The 25,016-nt window shown below is 40.9% G+C and overlaps 1 protein-coding gene across 3 annotated transcripts in view; it reads left to right on the plus strand.

Annotated features, from left to right (window-relative positions):
* The window catches only part of slc8a2b (solute carrier family 8 member 2b), a 233,013-nt gene that overhangs the window by 6,846 nt on the left and 201,151 nt on the right, over positions 1 to 25,016 (plus strand). Inside the window, exon 1 of one of the 3 annotated variants that reach the window (XM_049576374.1) lies at positions 14,149 to 14,287. The exons of the other annotated variants lie outside the window; for them this stretch is intronic. The gene's annotated coding sequence lies outside the window, so the exon portion shown is untranslated. Of the gene's footprint in view, positions 1 to 14,148; positions 14,288 to 25,016 lie in introns of those variants that run through there. 3 annotated transcript variants of the gene reach the window in all.

Consider the following 25,016-nt stretch of genomic DNA (forward strand, 5'->3'; position numbering starts at 1 on the left):
GACAGACAGACAGGCAGAGTCTCTGGAGCGTTGATGCTCAGTAAGATCCAGGAGAGACAGGCAGAAAACAAAGGCTAGAGATCAGATAAACAGAGCCTTTGAGAAGAGAGATATAAGAAGGATCACAACATCAGCAAGACAGAAAAATTACATCAAACAGAAAGACAGACGGATGGACAGACATGCAGATATGGAGTTCTTCATATATAGCTATTTCTTTAGACACCTGGTTTCAAGTCTGCTTTCAACCCCTTAAAGGAAAACTTTGGTACTTTCCAACCTGGGCCCTATTTTCACGTTTTTGTGTGACTAATGAGGAAAACAATTTTTGAGATTAGTCCAGTATCGAGGAGGTCATTGCAGCTGGTAGTTACGAAACAGGCTGCAATGTACTGTAACCAGTCGAGGGCAAATTCACGCCATCAACAACTGCAACAACTCAACTTGTGAGACTTCAGAACGAGACTTTTCTTGAGTGAGACTTGTTGAGACACAATAGCAAACAAACTGCAGGTTTTCTGCCTCGACTGGTGACATTCATGTTTGAGGTGACCCACATCTGACATTAGAGTGAATTTTGCACATGCAACCAGTAACATCACAATCATGCATGTTGGAACAACAACAAAAAACATTATATTGGCAAAACAGGCATCTGGGAATAAAAATGAATGGTATCCCATTGCAAACAGTCCGATCCGCTGTGATGGTTCCGATGATAATTTGGGCAGTTAGGCTTTATTGGCTGGTGACTGGGGGCAGCCTACTGCAGCAGCAATATGATCCCAGCAGCCCACTGTAGTTGCAAGTGATCTGCGCCTGCACAGTGAAGAATGATATGGGAAAATCATGGATGTATGGGAAAAACATAGATGAATTCAGATATGGTACCATTCTCAAAGCGGCCGCATGGCCAGTGATCAGATCTATGACGGATTTAGGACCACAAATGAAGTTGGCCCAGATTTGATTGGAAAGAAACAGATTTCTGTGTCCACACTGCTCTGAAAAAAAATCAGATCGGTGCACATGAGCGCAAAAAAATTGGTTTTGGGCAAATGTTGCCTTAAGGCTCTGACACACCAACTGACGGTCAGCCCTCAGTCAATGTTGGGCCGTCAATACGGGTCTATCGCCCATAGTCCTTGTGGTGTGTCTTGCACCGTCAGCCCTCTTTGGCCTTTGTTGCCTTTTCCAGCTAATTAAGCCTGTTGAATCAGTATTGAAGATGGCAGAGCCCATCAGTAAATGAAATCACTCAGACTGGCAGTTTAATTCACCGCACATGAAGAGAAACAGACATGAGGAAAGTAAACAAACAGCTTAAGACAAGAGGGAGTGTGACCAAAACAAAGACGTAATATTAGGTAAGATTCATTTTCTTTAGCCACTGAGCTCTTTAGCGGAAACATTTCATGATGGTGTTTGTTATTGTTCACTGGCACACAGTAAATATCCTTTGTTGTTTCAGCATGTTGTTAATGTGCTAACTGGCTAACTAGTGTCTTGAATCCATCCTGTGGGCCCTCTAATTAATACAGATTACTGCCACCTTCTGGCAGTTATTTCCTCAGCTCTAGTGTTTGCGGTGTATTCATACAACTTTTTGGCTAAAACACAGATGATGTTAGTTAGGGGTGGGGGGAAAAATAGATTTTTAGATGCATCGAGATTCTGTCTTGAACGATGCGAGCATCAATGTGGAAAACTCGATTTTAATTTTATTTTTATATTTATTTTTCAAATTACTGTAACTCCTCGACCATTCACGCTATCGACGTAATTCCAACTGATTCTGAAAGCTGAGAAGTGGAGCTTTCCAGTGATATAGTGGTACATTACAGTAGTGACGTCATTACCTGTGAAGGAGGGGAGGGAAGTAAGCACAGCAGGAGTGACAGCTGATGAGGAGAGTCGGAGTGATTTGGCGGTGTTGTAGTGGAGTTTTGGTGAGTTTTAGTGGAGTGTGGGTCGCGTTTTCTTTGTAAATAATATTTAGTGTTGTAAATAATAGTATTTGTGGGTTTTTTTGAGAGCTTTTGATTTTTTTATACCATGTTTTTGAGTGTTTTTTGCAGTGTTTTCGTCGTGTTTTCACCATAGCTGGTAGTTTTGCCATCATTTGTCTTTTTTGCAATAGTTCATGTTTTTATAGTTCATAAATAGTTATAGTCAGTTATAGTTTTATACTGGAGGAGAAATGTCGAGGAGGTCGATGAGGGACAGGAGAGTCCCATTGAGATTTGTGGAGGAGGAGGATGGACCGGAGGAGACTGGTGGAGTGTAGTCATCTCAACCACAGTGAGTAATACAGTTTGTATGCACTGGACATGTAATCCCAGCTTTACTACAATAATGTTTTTCAATATCTAGTGTAAATTTTCTTCTTGGCTCGTTTTATAATCGAAATTGTTGTCCTCAGAATCGGAATCGAATCGTGAGGTGCCTAGAGATTCCCACCCCTAATGTTAGTCTAGGCAACAGTTGGCTCTCGTCACTGCTAGTTCTTTGATGTATGTTGATGTGTGCAGACCCTTAATGAACATACATTATTGACTGTGCGCTACTGCCACAAAGGATTGCATTGCTGCCTGTTTCACCGCTGTGGCTGTAGTGTTCTCGCTAAATACTGAACCAGATTCAAAAATTGTTGTTCCCATTAGGCACATAGACTAAAAAAATCCATACTGTGTTTGCATGGTCTGTTAGTGTCTTACCCATCTTTTCAGTGTTCTGAGATTTTACCAGATCAGAACCTGAGACTTAAATGATTTTAACCAAGTAAGCCAAGTCTGACAGAAGTTCAGTCTAAGGTTGATATAACTAATATTCTTATACTTGCAATGTGTGAAATGACAACTTGAAACAATGTGACACTGTGAAAGGAGTCTCTTGTAATGATGAACCTACAAATTGATTCGTGAAATAATGCTTCGTTTAGTGTTTGGTCATATGGCCCACATTTTTTGTGTTCACTTGGCCTCTGTCAAAGTGTGTTTGCACTGATATGCTCTCTGTCATAAGATACAAAAATCTTGCCGGGAGCATTAAGAGTCCAAAGAGGTGAGTACTATATGTCTTTAAATCACAAAGTCATAAGCAGTTAAACGATAAGTGATAATGCGAACATGTACTGTAGAGTGCAACAGACAGGGTGCTGAGTGCTTCATCGGTGTATCACTGATAAACTAACTATGGATGTGTGTGTGCTTGGTAGAGAATAACTGCTGCTGAGAGGCTGCAAAATCACACGGTCTTGTTATGAGATGTGTAGTGTGTGTTATGGAGACACTGAAACACACACACACACATCAAAGAGGCTATACATTAGTTTCTTGTCAGTTTTTACACCACCATAAATGCAGTATTATGTGTTGAACTGAGCTGAGCTGCACTGTGAGCTCATGTGTTGGTGTTTCTGTCTCTATTTCATTTCCCGTGCAACAAGGTTACATAACCAGCAGAGTAACTGTGGCACGTTTCCATTGATATTAGATCCTCTGACTCCTGGCGTTGAACCATGTCTCTCCACCTCTTTATAACTCCTTCCTTTCTTTCTCTCACCTTTAAACCTCAGCCGTCCTCTCTCCCTCTGGCTGTCCTTCCTTCTTTTTCTCTAATTTCTTTAATTTGCATTGAATAAATGTATTCCCCTCTCACGCACACTTTGCTCCACTTATGTGTAACCTCACTTATCTGCACTCTCTTGTCAGTTCTCTCTCTCTTGTCACAGTTTATGAATATGAATGAGGATTTTAGTGTCAAATGCATGGCTACAGCTTGTTTTATTCTGTCCAGAGATACAGCTTCCACCAGTTTGACACTGAGTGTGTTTTTAAAAGTTTCTTTTTCTGAGGGCGTCCTGGTAGTTGAGTGGTTTGGACGCATTCCATTTGTCTTAGATAGCCAGTTATCTTGGTCACAAATCTTTAATGGACCAAAAGTCCATCTCTTCAACAGCCAGTTATCCCAAAAACAAACACCCATTGCTCCGAAGTTCTGTTTCTTCAAAAATAAATGCTCCCCGCAAATACTTTGAGTTTCCCAGCAGCATTTGAGCCACTGATCCTGGGTGTTTTAACTGAACCTTCACAGTGTCTCTCAGCACATTAAAGCCATCAAACCCAGGTGTTTCTACTGACCCTACGTGGTGTATCGCAGCAGTGTTGGAGCCACTGATTCCTAGGTGTTTGTACCAACCTTTTGTGGCATTTCCAAGCTGCATTTCAGCCACCAATTCCAGGCATTTTTACCTTTTTACCTTTGTGGCATTTGCGTGGTGTTTCTGAGGGGCGTTAAAGCCACATATCACAGGTGCTTTTACCGACCCTTTGAAACATTTCTAAGCAGCGTTTCAGTGACTGTACCCAAGTACTTTGATGTGGGTGTTTTAAGCAAAACCTTGCCTTAACCTAACCACAAACTTGCCTTAGCATTGTTGACAAATGTAACGTATCTTTGGTTTACAGACACATACGATGCAAACATTTTTTTCTGGCAACTAGGTTGTCGAACTGCAGGGAGTGTGAATTTTCAGAGAATGGGACATTGGAGCAATGGCTGTTTGTTTTGGGGATAACAGACTGTCAGAGAAATGGGCATTTGATCAAATGGAACATTTCTCAGACTAACGGGGTTTCAGAATATTGGGCTGTCGAAACAATGGGCAGTCCCCCATGAGAAGAGGGTGGAAGTCATAAAGTGTTATATTGTGGGTGTATTAAGAAAGGTGGCCACAGTGTAGCCAATCAGCTTTGCTGCTAGTTTGTCCCAGTGGTCACCAATGGTTCTGCAACAAAAAGACCCCCTGCTGCCTGAAAAGCATTTTCCCCATAGACCTGCACTACACTTAAAAACTGCAAACAAGGCCAGTCGTTCCACTTTGTATTATGAATTTTTACATCATTAAGATTTTATGTTTGTAAAACCCTCTCAGTATCTAAAAAAGTTTATGTCCTTCATTTTTCATATGCATGAACAATTAGTGATGCCTCAGATAGCAATGAAATTCTCTTCCTCAGGCTCCTTCCAACAGTGCTACTACAAACTGTACGAGGAAAAATGCATGAGTAAAATGATAATCCAAGACATAAAGTAGTGCGGACATTAAAATAAAATATAACATAAAGCATAATACTGTGGTAGACTGGTGTACAGTAGTGATGGAAGATACATTTATTTAAACTGCCATGTGTGCAGCATTGAGTGACTGTATTTCAGGGCTGAACTTCAAGATGCAACAGTTTTCTAAATGCTGTTCAAGCAACAATAACATGTAAACTGGGCGTCTAAACAGCTTTCAAATCACCAATCCCTCCTGGCTCTCTTCTCCACTGACTGCAGTAATTTCATTCATAGGAACTGAATTTTTCAGTCACAAATGTCTTTCTGTTACTTTCTCCTCATGCCACCTTTGCTGTTGCCTGAGTGTTTGTGCATCAGTCCACCTGTTTTTATGTGTGTTTTAGGGATTGTGGAGCTTGTGGAGATTGTTTAGCATGTATTGTGTGTCCATGTGCTAACCTGTGTGTTGGTGTGAATATGTTCTCTGTGCCTGCCTATTAAAGGCTTAGAGGCCTCCAGGACTCCAGAGGGACTGAGGCTGCTGGAGAAGCAGGTGTTACAGCTAACACCACAATCAGCTGCAGGGCATTTTATGACCGTTGCTCCCATCTCTTTTCTTTTATCATCCCTCCATCCTCACTGTACACTTCAGTTTTTTTAATTCATTCACCCCGTGGCTCTCTCATCCTCCCACCTTAGTCTGTCCTGCCCTTGTCTATCGTTCATCTCTCATCCACTTACTTCCCTTTCATCCTTTTGACTGTCTTCATTTCTTCCAAAAAAACCCCAATGGCTTCCTTACCCTTTGAGTAATTTTAACCTCCTTCTCATCCTCTTCTCTTTCTATTGCCCATTGTTCCTTTCTCATCCTCACACTTTTGTTCTATCCACATAATGACTTTTTCTTTCCCTTCTCTTCTAACAAGTTACTTGTCCCTTTTTCTTCAATCCATCCTCTAGTGCTTCTTCACTTTTATCCTTCCTCCCTTCTTCCTGTACCTCCTTCTCTCATGCTCTTTTCCACTCGTCTGGCTTTTTCCATTCATCCATCACGCTTTTTCTCCTCCTCCAATTATTACGGTGGTTTCATCTCAGTCCTCCATGTTTCATTTATCTACTCCCCTCTCCTTCTCCTATCATAATTTTATTTTCTTCTATTGTCACCCCTTTTTCCTTTTCATTCAGATCTCCTCCCTTTCCTATTCTGTACTTCTTTTTGCATATTTCTTCCTCACTAATCCCACTCTTCTCCTCCCACTCTGTTCTTCAGTTGCTTTCCTTCCTTCATTTCTTGTTTCTCTAACTGCTCTTTTTTTCTTTCCCACTTCTTAATTTCTTTCCCCTCAAACTCTGTTCCCACGCTCGACTCCTCCGCCCGTCAGTTGTCACCTGAGGGTGTAATCAGAAGTGTTGGTGCAGTGTGGAGGACACTGTAGTGCTCTTGTGTAGGCAGTTGTAGGTTGCATTAGCTCTGAGTGGACTGTAGGTTTGGAGAGTGGTGATTTTGGGACTCTGTGCCTCTCAGTGGTGATAAAAGGTACCCACTCAACAACCCTATCCTTTATAACTCCTCTTGTTCTTTTTGCTCTGAGCCAAAGGTGTAAAATCCAATCCCATCGCCGTAGAGATTGGACTCTATGTCTTAATAATAAGATCTGAAATGAGAATTGATAAGCAGACTTAATGATTTGTGTGTTCTCCATTTAAGCATTGTATCATGCTAGCATTAGATGATTAGCACAATGTATGGCTGAGGCTGATGGGAATGTCATTAACTCTGCAGGTATCAAAGTGTTGGATAAATTAAATTTTTGAATTGATGATGGCGCTAGATGAAAAGTCGGATGATCAACAAAGTAATTCCAATTCATCCTGAGGGGAACATGAATGTGCCAGATGTTATGGTAATCCATCCAATAGTCAAGACACATGTCAACCTTATGATGGCATGAGGGGTCATCCAACCCCCTAGAAGAAATGTTGGCACTGCACATTTCTGTTAACGTAACATTTGCACATTATTATGTTGTCAATATGTTGAAACTTACCATTTCTTTTCATCTGAACAACACTGGTTAGTGTGTGGTTATGTTAAGTTGCAAAAACCACTTGGTTATGGTTAGGAAGATAATGTTTTGGCTTAAAATACCAGCTTTGGTGGAACAGACACCACAGGAAATGCTGCCAATGTCTCCCTTAAAAAAAACCAGTTTTGGGGGCAAAATTGCTGGAAAAGTCGTAAATGTCTCACTAAAAAAGACCAGTTTTGGTGGGACAGACACCACTCAAAATTCAGTAGATGTCTCTGTAAAAAAAAAATGGTTTTGGTGGCGCTGCTGAAACTTTACATTTTCTTATGTTTCAACAACACTGGTTAATGTGTGGTTATGATATAGCCGCAAAAAACACTTGGTTATGGTTAGCAAAAGAACAAGTTTTGGCGTAAAATACCAGCTTTTGTGGCACAGCTGGAAATGCCACCAATGTCTTGCTTTAAAACAACGGGTTCTGATGGCAGTTTCCATGGTAAATGCTGTTTTGGTGGCAAAGTTGCCACTGGAAATGCAGCCGATGTCTCGCTAAAAATTACTTGTTTTGTGGTTTGTTGGTCGTACACACTGGTCTGCAGCTTGGCAGCCATCTGCCTACAAATGTAACATATCCGTGGTTTGCAAAAACGTACAACCATGCCAACATTTTTCTTCTGGCGACTGATCACCACAGTAGGAATGATTCATTGTTTGGAGACTATGAATGTCTGCAGGAAATTCTGTTGAAATCCATCTGATAGTTGTGGAGATATTTGAATCTGGACCAAAATGGTGGAATCACCCTTGAGCCAAACAGCATGACTAAAAAATGAGAAACATTTTGTTTTAGATAAAGTTTTAGAAAACTGTGTCTCCTACAGGTTTGTCAACATAAAGAAAAGTGTGTTACAACATGCGAGGAGCCCCCAGTGATTAAAACAGATGTAATGTGTGTGAGACACATAGAAGAGAAGAGAAAACAAAAAGGAATAGAAAGGGAGAACATCTTGTTGGTAATGGTGAGGGTAAAATTTATTCAACCTCAGTCCTGACTGTTGAGTGAAAACTGCGAGAAAGTCCTTTTTCACCTCACCACACAAATATCCGTAACAAGAACATTATACAGTGCGTCAGCATACCTGATAAGCTCCCACAGGCACAGTGATATTACAGTCATTTTTCTTTTAAATTGAAATAATCTTTCCTTAAAAATCATAATAAAAAATGGTTGATTCTGAGAAGAAAAATCCAAGTTTTTAATCCCAGATCTTCCCACTCATCTCCTTTCCTGTCTGACTGACAGATTTAATATCTGCTTAGTCATCCTTTACTCTACCTCCTCCTCTGTCCTTCATTCTTTCCCTGTCTTCCTTCACACACCATCCACCCTGAAGCCACTCTGTTCCTAACCCTCCACCTCCACTTTACCTCCGCTTGTGACTGACAGGCCGTAAATGTGTCCACTCATGCATCTCCTCTGTCTCCTCAGGGATCAAGTGAAGGAGAGAGAGAGAGTTATTAGTGGTTAGTGATGTCATATGGCACCATGCAACCTCAGTCTCCTCTCTAATGTAACGCTGGGCTGATGTTCATTCTGCAACAGTTAACATGCAGAGATCTGCATGTCATTTTGGATCACTGCTGGGGATGTTGAGGTGTTCTATTTGCATGTTGGAAAGTCAGTTTGAGTGTTTCAGATTTAAGGTTACATCTTGTCCACATCATATGTTCACACATGGACTGATTGAGTAAGAAAACAGTATGTAATATACAGTACATGGAGCAGTATATCTAAGGAATACTACTTTAATTTCTCAACCATGTTCCTAAATACTCTACTTTTGAGAATTTGACGTTTTATTGGTGGAACGATATTGTTTGTTTGGTAATTGTTGTTATTGTAGACCACTGAACACATGGATCAACAACGCAGAAATGTTTTAACTGGTCGGAGTGAATTTGAAAAGTTTCTGCGGATGTTTTGAGACATCTTGAGATGTTTTTTGCTTGGTTGCTATAAATAGTTCAGAGCCAGCCATCAAGCAATGGTTTCATTGCGATCGTTGTATTGTTGTTTTGTGCTCTACCAAAATGAGGATGAACATGTTTAAACCCTGCTGCCAGACAAAAACATTTATATTCTACAACATGATTAAGACAAAGTTGTTTTTTACATCCAGTGCCGACATTTTTACTCTTCTCACTTTCTGCACAATATGTACCTAGTTATGGCAAATACCTGAGACTTATTGTATGGTCAGGGACAGGTAACTTAAAAACTTTTTTAAGGTGAGGTAAAGATTGTGGTAACGGTTAATAAAAGGCAGTCAGGTCTGTGACGGGACACACACTCCAGACACAGCCAGACACACTGCAGTATCCACCAGCGTGACCTCTACGCTCTAGACTCTCTCAAGCTGCGGTGTAGGATGACTTGGTTGGCTTCTGCCTCCCCAGTAGTTGGAGAGGTGTGCACAGTGGTGCAGCGGATGGTGTACATGTGTACACAAGGTATGCCTACCTCCTTTTCTGGCCGTTTACAGTATACCCACCTGTCAGCCAAAAAGCCGTTGGAATATAGGAGAGTAAACCCACTTTCTCCCTGGTAACCTACACATTAGCCTAGTAGTACACCCATCCCATTAACTATCACTAGACCACTGGATGTGTGCAACGTGCAACAAAGAGCGGCGATCATCATCTGCACACCGCATCGCCATGGGTCGCAATGCGCACCAGGTGCACCACGGGGCGCATCCCGCTCTGCCAGACCTGTCGTGTACAGGAGGACACTATTGAAATGATAGATGGTGCTGATGCGAGGACACGTGTCGGCCCTCGCATGTTCAAATATTTAAAAAATATAATGTAAAAAGTATGATATATTTTTTATAGTAGAAATTCAGGTTATTAATCAGGCTCAGGCCCAAATCTGCTGCTGTGGGCCGGGCTTGGACAGAAACTGTGCAGGTTCATGTAGGGTCAGGCCTGATCAGAGCTCGAAAAGGAAGCGTTGCAGTTAAAATAATTTAAAGTTCAGGGTTGTTGTTTTTTTTTTAAATTTTTTTTTTATACTACTGACTTATTTACACTCAACAGCACATTGGTCATGTGACCGCAGCCTTCCTGGGTTATATGAAATGTGGTGCATTACCTTTTTGTAGGTATATGCACATATAATACATGAGAACAGCCTGTTAGTTCTATCTTTAATACAGTAGAGGATCTTAGTTCTTCCACCTCTGCATCAGTTTAAAATGATGTCTGGACAGTCACTGCTTAAACTTGATTTCTCACCCTGACAGAGAAATCTCCAGAGCTGTGGCTCGCCAGGCAATATCTTTTTTGCACTTGAGGTGTTATACACATTTCCCCCAAATGATTTTGCTGCTGAGACATTTCTTTGTCCTTTGTGGCACTCAGAACCAGGAACTTAAAACTGCACACTGTCAAACCAAACATAAAAGTGTCTGTTGTAATACTGCTTCACAACACCAGTACCAGTGCCTGGCTTCTGTCGGAGGTGGAATATTTTCCATTTGAGCTGCACCAGAGCTTAGAGCCAGAGCGACTGATAAAGACTGAAAATATGGAAAAACTGATTTCATTCTTTGTGTGTCAGATTTTATATCAAACTTTATTCTGTTTATGGAAAGTGCAGCATCAGGCTGGCCAACAAGTGAGCAAATGAAGAGCAGGAGGAGGATGCTCTAAAGTGAACAAACCAATGCATGGACTTGTTCACAAGCTTGACAGGTCACGTAAGGATAGAAACAGCAGCTGTAGTGTTTGGATCATACGCGGCTCATGTAGATTTAGACATTTCTGTGGACCTTTTTGATGACCTTTTTTTCTGCTGTGAAACATTGACATTGTTGAAATTCATCATAACTGCCTGAATTCAAGCTGACCACAGCCTCTTCTCTCAGAGGGAGCAAACTGTTCTCAGAGACTACAGGGAGTGAGCGTTTGATGGCTCTGACATAGATTTTGGAGAGATTTTTTTTTTTTTTTCATAATGTTTTGAATTGGACAAAAATGTGAATGTCTTTTGACTATGTGACACCTTTTATTGTTTATTGCCGTGAATGATGCTCACCGCTATTGTATCATTTGATCAGAAACACACACACACACACACACACACACACACACACACATATACTTACTCACCTACAGCAGGACAACAGCCAATGGGGGGACAGCTGGTGGCACAGCTCCTGTACTCAAACCAGTGACTGTGTGTGGGTGGACCAGTGGGGTGTATCTTGTCTGTTTGGGCATGCATGTGTGTGTGTGTGTGTGTGTGTGTATGTTGGGTGTAGTGTAGCGTGTAGTGTGGGGGTATGATGGTCATCTCAGCGGGTGCTGTGTTTCCCATGTGTAAAAACTGAGCACAGCAATCCGTTGAATGAGATTGAAGTGCGTGCGTGCGTGCGTGCGTGCGTGCGTGCGTGCGTGCGTGTATGCGTGGAGTGGGGGTGGTAGGGAGGTCTCTTTTACTTTTCACTCAATCTCTTTCTGTCAGTCCGCCCAGTCTTTCATCCACATCCTGGGACTAGAGCTCGGACTTTCATCCAGAGGATGAACACAACAGCAGATTAAACATCCTGCGTCATCAGTGTCACACAAAACACATTAAGACTTACAACAACAGGAAAAACAACAGACAATGGCGCTGTGTAGGTACAAGATAGAACATCATTAGAACTGTTTTGAGGAAAAATCAATCAGCTATTGTGAGATAAAAGCCGCCCCCCTCTTCCTTTGTTACTTGCTCATTGTGATTGAATGTGTGTTTGTGTATAATCATTCATCAGACAGTCCCTCTTGGATCTTAGGGAGTTTTTTGTGAGTAATGCAGCCTGAGAGACTAAGCTTGCAGTGGCTCGTCTAAAAAATGTTGCTAAAAAAAATTGCAGTACTTTTTGTGTTATTTTTGGACTCTCTTAGGTTCTCAGTAAACATCTGTTTGTGGACATTTGTCTTTCACTCATTCATAGAGAAGGCAAGGTAAGAAGTGTCCCCCTGAACTGAGCCTTTATGGTTGTCTTGTGCTTCCTGTGATCTAGAGGTCATCACAGGTCCAAAATGGCGACCCGTACTCTAATGGAAACAAGAATTTGTTCGAGGTCTGATTGGACCTGAACATTTTTAAAAATACCTGACCCATTTTTGCCAGAAATATTACAGACTAGCTTATGTGCATGTTCAAGAGGAGGAAAGAATGGTTCAGTGATTTTGTTGTTAATGTTGTCATTGTGATGTGAGCTGCTGTAATGCCCGCTGGCAATCGGTTTACAACTGTTCTAAGCAGCTTAGATAGTGCATACAAATATTAATGTTTTATCTGTCGCCAATATTGAGATGACAGATACTGACACGCTACCAGTTGGAAAAACTAGATCTGTTATTGATCCATTATGGTTAATGAATTGTAACCTACATGAAAATTTATTAGTTAGTAATTACTGACACTGACATGCAGCATTTTGCAGTTCACTAAGTTAGGTAACATAACCTTAGATTTGCAGGATCAAATTAAAAACACAATGTTAAAATGTTTTCTCAGAAGTGGTTAATGTTACAGACAGTTTAACATTAACACGGTAAACAATAACTTGATAATATCATGACGTGTGCTGTCAGCTAACGTAACTAAGATCATTTTAACACTTATCTCCGAAGTTTACCTCGAATTATGAAGCTCAGTTTGTTGGCGATGACTTCCTACAGTGTAGCCAGCAGCCAGATGCGTTGGCATGGAAGTTTCTGAGCAGTGACATTTACAGTGTTTGACATAAACAAATCTATTTTCTGTGCATGAAGAGAGTATAAATAGGCCTTGTCAGGTCCTTGGGTCTGGGCAGACTTGTGAAGACCTCGATTGTACATGTACTCTATGTACTCGAATGTTCATGTACACCACCAGCAAACTACAAAGATCAAATGGTTAGTTTTAAGTAGATTATATGTTGTAAAGTTTCTATTTAAAAATTTCCTCCCACTGTTGATGCAATGTTGTTTTGAGGGTGATTTTTTTTACTTTGGTTTGATTAAGTGGTTCTGAAATGGATCCTTTTAAGCAGAAAACAGTATAATTGGTAGAATTAGCAAGAGCACTTCTGGTTTGACTATTTGTTGTGGGAAAAATTCCTGGGATTAGAAAAAAAATTGAAGACTGCATATATTTCACCAGCACTGGTTGAATTTGCAGGTGTTAATTCTTCCATTTGCAGGATCTTAAATTCTGGGGGGACTGACTAAACCTGACAATCAGCTCTTACACACTCAAATGTTTTCTGCCTTCCCTCGTATTCCTCCTGCTCGGCAGCAGTCAGTGTAATTAGATTGAGGTCGTTCTCAGCCACAGTCTTATCAAATCTTCTCCCCGTCTGTCTGAATCAAAAGTAACTGGGCACACACATGCTGTGATTGGTTATTGCTTTTTAACTCCCCCACACACCTCCACACTGTGACTCATCACAACCACACTCTGTGACCACATCAAATCTTGTCACTGACCTCTTTAAATCACTTCTGATGTCTGAATGTGTGTATGATTGAGTGTATCATCTAACTAAAAGCAAGGAATCTCTGTATGTGTGTGTGTGTGTGTGTGTGTGTGTGCATGTGTCCTTTGCATATCTCAAGAACCATTCATCCTTGGCCGGTGTATTACGGGACCCAAAGATGTGCATTGTCGACTTTGGTGCAATTTGGACACGCAACATGTTCAGTATTTATAAACTCAGGGCTCTGCTGAGAGTGAAGCACATTTTCACAGCAGTTGAATAGAGACCGGAGGTGTTTCGTTGTTGCAAACTCAAAATTTTCAAACATCAGTGAAATAACATTAAGAATGAACGCTTTTGTTTCTGGACGCAAGGAAGCTCTGTGTTAAGTGTGAAGTTGTTTGGATAAGCAGTCTCAAGAGAGCTGCAAGCTAACCATAGTAACTCTCTCCTGTCTGTGTGTACACAGCGAGACAGGAGAGAGGAAGAGAAGCTGTGCTGTAACCAGAGGAGCCGCTGACGGAGATCACTCTGAGCAGCAAGTTGCAAAACATGTCTGAAAAGTTGCTATAACTTGAGCAGGATAGTTGTCAAGTACCTGCTATTTAAATCCATGCTCTACTTTATAACCGCTGTGGTGAAGACAGAGTCAAGCATGTCCTCATCTACGTCCATTGTGTAAGTTTGCCAGACTAACCTATAACACCAATATTGTTACCGGTGGCACCACACCTCCACTATTTAAATCCCTGCTCTATTTTATAATCGCAGTGGTTATGTCAAAACAAGTAGCTAAAATGGAAATTTGGAATCAATACATTTCACCAGGGGTGAATTTATTGATTGGCAGTCCCCAGGCGAAGGCTGTCTTGCTTTACTTAACACCTTCTCTCTAACTGGAAAAGTTGATATTGGCAATGGTTCTTAAGTTAAACTATTAATTATTAACAGTAAAACGTGTCACTGTCAGGTAAATGCAGGCGTAATGGTAGACCTATAATGTTTTCCTCTGAAGGAGAAGCACCAGAACACAGTAAGTAAATTGTATATCTTTGAGTTGCATAATTTTTCCGATTTTTACATATTTCGGGGCGCAATGCATTAGAATTGCAACATAATTTAATATTTTTCACATCGAAACATCATGATAAATCTACAGCTTTCTGGTTGTGTGAAGTTGTCTGCCACAAAAAGCTGCATGCCACAATACAGCAGGCCAAGCAATCAGTCTGTTCTGAACAGGCATGTTTTGAATGGACACTGCACTAGTGTGCCTATAAATGTGCGTGTGTGTGTGTGTGTGTGTGTGTGTGTGTGTGTGTAGTTCGTGTTACCTTGTATTATATCCCAAAGCAGCCTGATGCTTTCTTCATTCTGCCCTCAGCAGCAGCGGCAGTTACTTTTAATTAATTGAAAAATCACCGTATCGGCTCCTGCAGGATGCAGCAAATTGATGTTTCAGACTCTTTAACAAGAAGGTCTGATGCCGAGCACAAACTTTGCTCCTAAACAAAGTAGAATCCAGAGAATATCTATGATTAACCAAACAGAACAAACTAAACCTTTTTTTCCCATCAGGCCGTATTTTTATGATATGTATACAGCCTCACAGCAGGGGAAACTGCACTGAGCCATGATAATGTCTCTATGACAGTCTCCAGCCCTCAGCCGAGCTGTTTTATCACATTATTTTCTCTATGCAGACCATCTGGAGTCACAGGAATTACCCTGGTCCTGACATCAGAGACATTTCAATCAAGGAAACATTTCTCGTAAATGGTTTTACAGGTATATTGGACGGAAAAGGTTCTGCTCTCTGGGATAGCTGGCAACCTAGCATGTTAAGAACGCCATTATCAGCTGTTAAACGGCCATTTTTGTTTCTATGCAGCAACATGTAGATGAGCTGACTTTGTCATCTGGGGGTGGAAGCGATGGTGGATGGCATGACATCAAGGCGAGATGGCTGCCAAGCTGCAGACCACTGCAGAGCACTGTTTGAAACCAACAAACAACAACACTGGTTGTTCATTGGCAAAACATTGCGACATTTTAAGAGGCGTTTCTGCCACCAATTGTGGATGTTTTTTAGCACATCATCACTGTGTTTCCAGCAAGGCGTTGCAGTGTTTCAAGCCATGTTTTTTGATGTCAAACATGTCATTGAATGTGAACTCAGGGCATTGCAGTAAAAGAATTTAATGTTCAGTCAGTTTCCCCTGAATAAACAATGATTTGATGATGATGATGTCATCATTGTGTTTTAAGTGGCGCTTCTGCCCCCAAACATGGGTGTTTTTTAGAGTCGTTGTTGTTACTGCAGCGGCTTTTTTGGGCACCAAACATGGGTATTTTGAGCAAAAACATTTTCCTAACCATATTTTGTACCTAAACATAACACACTACAGTTTTGTTCAAACATAAAGAAATGTAAGGTTTTGCTGAACATAATAGTTGGTGCATCTAACCTACTACAAAGTACTAACGGCTATTTAATAGAATGATAAAAGTCAAAATTGGTTGTTTTTGAAGTATCTGTTTGAAGTTTTGGAATCTTATTTCTTTCTGATTGACCCCCCAAGAAAAACAAGTTAAATCCTCAAAACAACATATATTTACATTCCAACAACAGCGCCCTCTAGCAGTCATAAGAACATGGCTGTTTGTAAGGAGCAGAGGAGGAAGTAGTGTTATGTTGTTATATGTCTGCAGTGGTGAAGAGGTCGGGATGATGAATGGGTCAGCACAACACCTGACTTTGACTCAGGAGGCTTGGCTTCATTTCCTGTTACCTACTGACTGTCAATATTAGTTTCTTGTAACCATGGCTGCTATCAAGTGGTTATTACTGTCACCATGTTGACGACTGTCCCCTAATCATATGAAAGCAGTTATTTTAACCAAACCAAACCATGTTATTTCCCCAAACCTATTTTTTGTGCTTAAACCCAACCAAACCTGAGCCATGGCTGTGTAAGATCATTTAACAGATTTAGCTATGAAATGGAAACGTTGTTCTGGAGGATCAGTGATGTATTAGGAGGAATTGTTGGTCTGACAGATAGCAGCGTCTGTGTTTTCTGATCTTCTGTACTATTGGAGCAGTAAAGAAGTGTTTAGCTTTAAGTTACTGTAAATGCAGACTGTAAGCTTCCTGCTGCTATATTAGTGGTCAAGATAAATGTGTTCATTTCCATGTCTTTGTCAATGCATCACTTTAAAAGTTGCAGGAAGCATTAAAATAAATGCCTGGTTTCATGTCATTATCATGCTGGTTCAGAAGTCGTGCTGGCTTTTAGCGTCTGATTTGTTTGTGGGACTGCCTGTCTAAGCTGCGTCATGTGTAAGAAGCTTACAGGACTCAGCTGAAAGTTTCCATCAAACACTCTTAAAGCTTTTGTGTGAATGAATATATGTGTTTGTTGTTTGCCGCTTCACCGGATCATGTCTGTGTCATTGTAAACCTGTGTCATTGTGTGTGTGTGTGTGTGTGTGTGTGTGTGTGTGCGCGCGTGCATTCAGTGTGTGGCCATATGGGCGTGCAGCTCTTTGTAATCAAAGCGCTAAGTAGGTTATATAAGATGTAAACATGTATCCTGCCATACACACTGACCTCATCTGACCTCTGCAATCTTACAGCAGAAGCACATCACATTCTTGGGATTTTTAACTTGTTAGCTGTGATCTTTGATGTTGTGTTTACTGTCACTTTTATTTGATCAGAGGAGACTTCTCAAAGTACATTGAAAGCTTCTCTAATATTAGTAAAGATAGATGTGAGGAAATTATGTCGCCTCTGGTCTGAAAACGACTTCACTAACCTGCAGGCCTGTGATGCTGTAGCATTTATCGGTCACTGTTCAAACTTTTCATATGAAAGATTTGTACCGCAAACAAAGTAACGTCCCAAGAGTTCACTGCCGAGCTACTACAGCAAACATTATGTTATGAAACAGTGCATGTCAGACGTGGACGCATCTTGCAGAAGCCTCTGGCTCTCATTATGCAACTCTGAGCTCACAGTTGGTGGTGGTCAGATGTGGCTGCAGTTAGTTTAGCTTCTTTGGTAGTTGCATTTCACTCCTATAGACAGAATCACAAAGTTTGATTACAAAAACTTGCAGGTAGAAAGATTAATATCAGTTTATGCTGTATTCAGAATATTTTCATTGCTTTACCTTGCAATCAGACAGCCCTCTCCGACAGGGAACTGAATTCATTATCTCAAAGCCACCAGACTGCAATGACAAAAACAATCATTTCACTTAGCATAACAGGCGAGTTGCTGTTCTGCCACTGCCTCCATGAGTTAGTGTGTGAGGTAAAGCAGTGAAATGTTCCAAATACAGTACATGCTTCAACTAATAGTGATTTTTTTAGGCGTCTCTTTTTAGGTGGCCAAAATTTGTAAGGCTGCCCATGAATAAGAATTTTTCTAGTCAACCAATAGTCGTCATATAGGGCCATTAGTCAAGTAGCAGTGCTGATAAAATAAGAAACACGATTCTATGCCGCCTATTCTTTCCTCAGATGTTTTCACAAACCTATTTCAGGTTACCGTCTAACTATAATTTGAGATTATTACACCATATTATTTCCTGTGGAAAAACAGCCGAGTTGCATTACATCACCCACCAGCAAGGGGTATTTATTGGTCCAGTGCAGTGAAGTGCATTCTGGTAGTTGTAGGTTTTCTACCTCTTGAGCAAAAGTAAATGCCACAGCTTTTCCTCTGTTTTCTCTGGTCATGTAGTACCAATTTCAAAAGCATTTACATCTTTCTCCTGCACAGACAGCCCAGTTTTATGAAAAGACCATCTTTCCAACAGTATAATTCTTCTTTAAAGGAGCACAGGAGAAGTAGAGTACCCGTGATACACACATAAATGCACAGTTAAAAGCATCTCTAACAGCTGGTGGCAGTAATGGGCTGTAAAGGGTGGAAATGCCTCAATAAAAAAAGAATAAGACCTAAAATGATATTTAAAAAAATGCAGATTTAAAAACAGAGAGAGATTTTATGAAGTCCAGAATGCAATAAAGATGTTCATAAGGCGCTGAAAAATTACAGGGCTTGTTTTGGTGAGAAAAGTTGTAAACAAAAACTGTGTTTGTTTACCATGAAAATCTCCTCAGGGCATGTTTAACTCACATGCAACCTCTGCTATCTCATGACAGTTTAACTCCAGTCTGCTCTAGAAAATTAATCCATAAATGTGACCTGAGGAAAGAAAAGACATTTCTAACACAATAATTCTTTATTTATATGGTGAGTGCAGTTTCTTGCTTTTTGTGCTGTAAATAATTGATGAGGAATTATTCCCAAGTCCTAAATGAGCCATGAGAAAATGACCCTGCTGACTGATCCCACTGACTCTCTTTTATGTTTCTCTTCGTCTGTGTCTCCCTGCGGCGGGCGACTGTGTTGTTTTTTTCCAATGGCGGCAGGGTCACAGCTGGGGTCAGTCGTTGTGACCATCAGGGGCCACAGGATAACTGACACACAGCTCTGGCTACTGCTGCTATTATTTAGCATGGGGGCTCACCTTACACACATCCATGGTCACAGTCACACATACAGATCACACACAAAACTATTAATACTTAATAACCAAACAATCTTCCCCCAAACCAAGAAATGCGGTGAATAAATTAAAAACAACACCCACACTGGCACATCAAATGCTATCCGACACTGACACATGCCGTGCTGCAGGGTGCTCCCTCTGTGTGTCAGCATGAGTGAGTGTTTTGTTCTGCTGGTAGTATTGTGTTAGGGGTTTGCCTCTCTTATCTGGCCGCCTGCCTGCACCATCGTCTGGCTGCTCTCTCTGATAACACTTTGTTGTTCAGCCACAGCGCGCTGCGGTGTCCTCTTTTAGCAACACATTCACATCTACAGCCAACTCAACTTTGAATGAACTATTGGCACACAGATCAGTTCTCTGGAGAGCAGGTGAAAAGTGGTGATGTCATTTATCACACATTTGTCAAGCGAAAAAACCCATATATATGCATAGTGTATATACACATACTCACCAGTCACTTTATCAGGTGCACCTTGTTAGTACCAGGTTCCTTTTTGGCATCAGAACTTTCCTAATTCTTGATGGTAAAGATTCAACACAGTGCTGGAAACACTCCTCAGAGGTTTTAGGCTTTATTGACATGATACAGGCCTGGTGCTACGAGGGGTCTTAAGGGAGCTCCTGCCGCAGGGATGGGTCCACTCCCTTGTGAGCAAATGCATCACAGGGTTATTCAAACACATGGGGACACAGTCACGTTGCATACTGTTTGACCTGAAGAAACTCGACCAGCTAGTGTAACAATTTCAGATTAAATGCGACCTTTTACCGACGATCGACGTCTCTATCTTTTGTACAAATTCTGCTGGTTTGGCAGAGAAACACTGTTTGTTAGAGAATCACTTTGCCAAAATAATTTTAGACTTTTGCATTGGTATAGCTTTGTGTTAGGGCTGAGCTGTCCGTGGTACTGAAACAGAGTGGGAGGGGATCAATGGACAGACAGAACACATGACTTAGACTGGTTTGCGGTTGCAAATACGGTCCTAATTCATTCTGAGGCGACTGCATGGTTAAATCAATGACTTTTACTTTATGGGAAAAAAATACCCCCTTGCAACTTTAAACAGCCCCCTCAGTCACATCATCCTGGTGCCTTGCCGGCATGATAAATAAGGCAGTTTCTGCAGATGTATCAGCTGCTAATCCATGACGCGAATCTCCCATTTCACCACATCCCAAAGGTGCTCTATTGAATTGAGATCTGGTGACTGTGGAGGCCATGTGAGGACAGTGAACTCATCGTCATATTGAAGAAACCAGTTTGAGATTAATCTGAGCTTTGTGGCATGGTGTGTTATCCTACTGGAAGCAGCCATTAGAAGATGGGCAAAGTGTGGTCATAAAGGGATGGACACGGTCAGCAACAATACTCCAAATTGTGCCTAAACCATTGTTACAAGCAGAATGATCTATGTTTTCATCTTTACACCAAATTCTGACTTTCCCATCTGAATGTCTCAGCAAAAATCAAGAACAGTCAGATCAGACATGTTTTTCCAATCTTCTATAGACCTTTTTCATGGCAGACATTTTGACACATCAGAGTAGGAGCAACACAGGTGTGTTCAATGACACTAATGAGCTGCGTTCCACTTAGGAGAGACCCTGGTATTGTCCATGTTGGCTAAATGTTACTAGCTTACTGGGACACTGAATGGAACTCAGCCATCCTTAATGTTATCAATTTCACCTGTGCTTTTTCTACTGACACAAGTCAAAATGTCTGCTGTGAAAAAGGTCCATTGTCCAGTTTTGGTAAACCCATGCCAATTCTAGCTTCAGTTTCCTGTTGTTCACTGACAGGAGTGGAACTTGGTGTGGTCTTCTGCTGCTTTAGCCCATCAGCTTCAAGATTCCACATGTTGTGTGTTCAGAGATGCTCCTCTGCATCCCTTGATAGTAATGGCTGGTTATTTGAGTTACTGGTGCCTCTCTGTCAGCTCAAACCAGTCTGGCCATTCTCCTCTGGCCTCTGCCATCAGTCAGTACGTTTACATGGACAGTTTAATTCCACTTTTAATCGGAATGAACGGCCATTCCGATTAAAAGTGGTCATGTAATCGGTCATTCCGATTGAAAAATGGTCATTCCGATTGAAAATTAAATCCGATTAAAGGGGGTGGTTTATTCCGTTTGTCATTCCAAATGAAAGAATTTTGTGTGCATGAATACACTCATTCCTCTTCAAGTTCATTCCGGTCTTTCTGCGCATGCTCGTTTCCTTGCCCTTCTGGTGTGATGATGTATATAGCGCGCACAGCAACGGGCTGAACTAGAGCAGTCGGACTCATTGCGCTCACCGGTTTCCATTCGCCACAGCACGGTCTTCTACCTCCCTTCTCCTCCTCAACAGAAGAAGCATTAGCAGAACAAGGTTGTTGTCATACTGCTGCTTTAAGAATATAAGCAAAACATGCCCGAAAAAGGCAGTAATAACGGCGGCGTCAAGCATCTTGTTATCCGGAGCAAGGACTACAGTGTTTTCTTCCGGTACACATAAACACGTAACATCCGCCCCACCCCCTATCCAATCAGAAACCTTCCCTGCCCCAAACCTTGCGCAGACCTGAATAAAGGCGATTGAACTGATCTCCCATGTAAACTCTCATTCGGCATTAATATTTCCCATGTAAACTACCTGGAAACACTTTAATTCCGAATGATTTCATTCAGATTCATTTCATTCCGAATGAGAAGCCATCATGTAACCGTAGCCAATGAGGCATTTTACCCAGAGAACTGCTGCTCACTGGGCGTTTTCTCTTTTTTGGTTTTTATACATATATGTGCTGCTTTTTGTTGTAAACTGAATATGTTTTTTCTATTTGCTGAACAAGAAAAGACACCACCTCAGGTTTCGTAAAACGGTGGAAGACAGTGGAGATTGTATGGATTAGATGATTGAGCAAATACTTAACTGAAAATGGTAAAGATAGTTAGTTGCAGTACTCCTGTTACTGTGATGCCATCTTTGCTGCTCGGCACTCTCACCGTCTCAGAGGGACTACATTTCTGAGACACCTCTTGTTACTACTGTCTCTTGTGCTATGACATTTTGTGATATTTTCCGGTCAGTAACGGTAGTTAGCTAATAAAGCTGCCATAGCTGTGACAACATCAGAACCAACAGTCCTTCTGATTTATACCAGTGGTCACTCTGGCACAGGCACAAGAAAATACCAAGATGCCAGAGAGCATTTTCAACATAAATTGTCATCATTAAGGCTTCTTCTCGGGCGCTGGAACAGGACAGTATATACTGTTAGTGCTAACATTTTAAGATTTTGTAGGTGTTTAAGGTCATGAAGATATTTCATCCACTTCATTCCTTGTTTATTATCCACGCAAACTGTTTACCAGAACATGCTCTGTACATTCTTAGTCCCACCCCCACTAAACTGGGATTCATCAATACTGCTGGGCAATTAAACGTGTACAGTTGGAAGGAATAATGATATCTACAAATACTATATTTGAAGAAATTATTAGATTAAAGCTGGAATAAACTAGAGAGTCACTTTCTGCACCGTGTATCAAGTAGATTGACTTTTTATGTGCTAATGAACACAAAATACAATGATCAAACAAACAAATAGATATATAAATAAAATGACAAATGTCATTTTTGCAGTGTGATCTACAGAGTTAATAATACTGCTACCACAGGTTAGACGTTCTCCCTGCAGGGGAAAACATTTCCAAAAAGTCAGCTTTTCATGGATTAGGAACAGAGTCAGTATTTCTTCTTTAGATGACCTATGGGGATGTTTTGATAAGTCTGAATGGGTCTCACAGTCGCTAAGATCAAGAGAGTGTAAATGGACCGTGTAAGGAAAAGAAATGAAAATACCAACATTTGACAGCAGTTCTACATCAGTGTCTGAAGTGTGGGTGCTCGGCTCTGTGGTGGTGGGAGGCAAACAGAGGAGATGACGTTTACAGGGACATAGCTTTATGAGAAGAGAAGATGAGTCCGGTCACTGTAATTACATCAGGAGACTTTTAAGGAGTGATGTGTCCCTGCAGCCCTGAGGGCATGATGAGGAGCTGGAGAAGCTCTATTTCACAGACAGACAGACAGACAGACAGACAGACAGAACAATTAGCAACAGAAGGGTTTGCAAAGGGGAGCATTGTGCCTTATCAAAGCACCATTATAGAGATTTTTCACGTCTGCAGCTAAAATATTTTTCGAGCATAGCATGACTTTCATTTTGACTTCCGTGGTTTCTGTTCATTTTAGCACAATCTGAAAATCTATTTACAGAGACTTAAAACCTGCTTGAGCTTGGTAGTACTTCATGTTCCTCTCCTGGCATTGATTAAAGCATTAAAAACTGCTCTGTTAATCAAAAGAAGTTTTCCATGAAAAAACATCCCTTGGTGCCTTAAAAAGACTTAGATGTAACTCTACACCTTCAGCTCATTTAGTATGCACACATCTATGAATATGCAAATTAGTCCCCGGCGCTATCTCCACCAGCAGCTCGCTTGCAGCTCGAGCGTACCCGCTCACTTCGACGCTGTTTATCAAACTCACAAACCTCTGCCTGTAAACAGTAATAGATAACATGAGCTTTCAGCTAATAATGTGCTGCTAATGTTTGATAAACCTTGTTCCCAATCACCAGCTCTGACAGGTTGAAGCTAAAGGGAAATTTAACTTGAAACATACCAATATGTAGCTACAGCTGGCCTTTCCTCAGTTGTGCTAGTTGACGCAATTGGTTCCTTAGGTTTGTGATGTAACAAACGCTGGCTGTCTGAATCCGTGTTCTTGAGATTGTTATTGATCCATCCAGTTCCAAGGCAGACCTGCTCAGACATGGTGCTGAGTGCTAATTTTGCTCACGATATGTCTTGTAGCATATAAAAACACCATACAGACATGTTAACAAGGTTGAATTAAAAGTTAAAAGTTTCATTGGAGGGGGTCTTTAAAGGATGGATATATGACATTTAGAGTGTGGGCTGAGACTACACATGGCTCTCACCTCTGACATCACAAGCAAACATAGAGGTGGCTGTGCCGAAATGGCAGCAGCTAGCAATTTTAGCAGTGCAAATGGTGCTAACAGTCACCATAATTGTAACAGTTACTATTTTCCTTACAGATTTTGTTTACCGATATATGTAATATTTTCAGGAAAACAACCTACATGTGCCTTCTTCAAAAAATCCACTTAAAGTTTTAATAGAGAAAACAAGTTAAAAGGAAATAAAATGATAGTGGTTGCTGTCTGATGTTAAAATTGAAGCACATGTGAGTCTTATTTGTAACAGCCTGATGTACGGTTATTAAACGGCTAAAATAAAAAAGGCATAAAACAGAAAGATTTCACGGAAAATTAACAATATTTCTGTCCAGCTACTGTTTTCACGTTGTTTTTATACCAAAGATGTGACAAGATAATGTGTAAAACTTGATGATATTATTGAAACTTTACAGATGTCGCAGCTGGTGTATGTGTATCATTTCTTGTTGGGAAGTACATTGATAACACCTACATAGTTAAATGAATTTGATTAATGGGAGTTGTATGAAATACTATACAACGCTAATGTGATTTAGAACATAACTGAATGGCATCTGGCTGAACATAGACTGCATGCAGTTTAAGAATGCTAGTGTGTAATTGCACACTGACCCCTGGAGGGTCAAACATGTAGCAACACCCCAAGTCACTAAGCTTAGATATCCACACAGTCCATTTATGTTTGCAAGTGTAATTGTCAAAAATATACATGAAAGTTATATGTGAACAATATTATATATGTATATATGTATGTACAAGTTAAGTAAACAAGCTGTGCTC

The sequence above is a fragment of the Epinephelus fuscoguttatus genome, linkage group LG5 (genome assembly GCF_011397635.1).
Source record: "Epinephelus fuscoguttatus linkage group LG5, E.fuscoguttatus.final_Chr_v1".
Taxonomy (NCBI): domain Eukaryota; kingdom Metazoa; phylum Chordata; class Actinopteri; order Perciformes; family Serranidae; genus Epinephelus; species Epinephelus fuscoguttatus.